Source organism: Carlito syrichta, unplaced genomic scaffold (assembly GCF_000164805.1).
Source record: "Carlito syrichta isolate Samal-C Ts95f unplaced genomic scaffold, Tarsius_syrichta-2.0.1 Scaffold311765, whole genome shotgun sequence".
NCBI lineage: Eukaryota > Metazoa > Chordata > Mammalia > Primates > Tarsiidae > Carlito > Carlito syrichta.
The window spans coordinates 85472-86855 of NW_007255861.1; positions in this window are offsets into that span (position 1 = coordinate 85472).

Genomic DNA, 1384 nt, shown 5'->3' on the forward strand with positions numbered 1-1384 from the left:
GTCGAGGCTGCGGTGGCCGGGAGCAGCCACTGCACTCTAGTCTGGGTGACAGAGTGAGACTCCAACTCCAAAAAAAAAAGAGAGGTCAAAAGAACCCCGGAAGGCCATTGTAATTCCAGGTCATCTTTAGTATATTTGGCCCATTGAGATAGGAAAGCAAGCTTGATGGCCATAATGCTTACACATATAATAAACTGGAGTCCCCAGTGGGGGGCTATTTTGGCCTGTCTTTGAATTCTTTCCTCCTTCCTTTTCTTTGAGTGAATCTCACTCTGTCACCCAGGCTGGACTGCAGTGGCAGGATCATGGCTCACTGCAGCCTCCAACTCCTGGTCTCAGTTGACCCTTCCACCCCAGCCTCTTGAGCAGCTGGGACCACCACACCTGCTAATTTTTTGTAGAGACGAGGTCTCGCTGCAGTGCCTAGGCTGGTCTTGAACCCCTGGGTTCAAGCCCTGTGTCGGCCTCTCAAAGTGCTGACATTACGGATGTGAGCCACCACACCTGGCCTCTGCCTTTGAATTCTGATAACCCATTGTGATCTGGTTTTATGCCAAATGCACAAAATCCAATCAAGTGCAAGTGCTGAGTACAGCCAAGTTAAAATGCAAGCACTGACAGAAAATAACATACATATTTACCAGGAAGGAAGATAAGCCTTCTCCAAATAAAAACAAAAGTCCCTTCACCCAAACCTCGAGGTCCAAATCTTGCAGCAGAGGTCAACAGGAAGAAAAAAACTCCTTCCAAGAGATTTCCCAAATGGGAAGGGAGAAGACTCCTCTTCTAACGGGAGGGGGAAACCCCCTCCCAACCAAATTCCAACAGAACTCAAATCAAATTTGGGAGTTCTGTCCAAGAGAGATTACCGTGGGAACAGGGTTGGGGTGGATGCCAAGGGGTGACCCACAAAAGGGGAGGAGGCAGGGGCTCAGAAGGCTTAGTGTTGGTACCTCATGCCATAGCTCAAGGGCTGATGACTCTTCCTGAGATGAGTCAGCTTTGGACCAAACTTCTGACACCATGTATGTTGAAGTAAAATTAAAGTGTAGAGACACATCTCTAAGGTTTTTTTTTTTTTTTGGGTCAGAGTCTCTGTTGCCCAAGATGGAGTACAGTGGCATGCTCACGGCCACTGCAGCCTCAAACTGCTGGGCTCAGGTGATCCTTTCACCTCAGTCTTCCAAGTAGCTGGAACTATAGGCCTGCGCTACCATGTCTGGCTTATTTTTTGATTTATTGTAGAAATGAGGTCTCACCAAGATGCCCAGGTGGGTCTCGAACCCCTGAGCTCAGGCAATCTTCTTGCCTCAGCTTCCTAAAGTGCTGGGATTACAGGGTTGAGACACCATGCCCGGCCTGGGCCTATGCCTTTAAGGTCCAT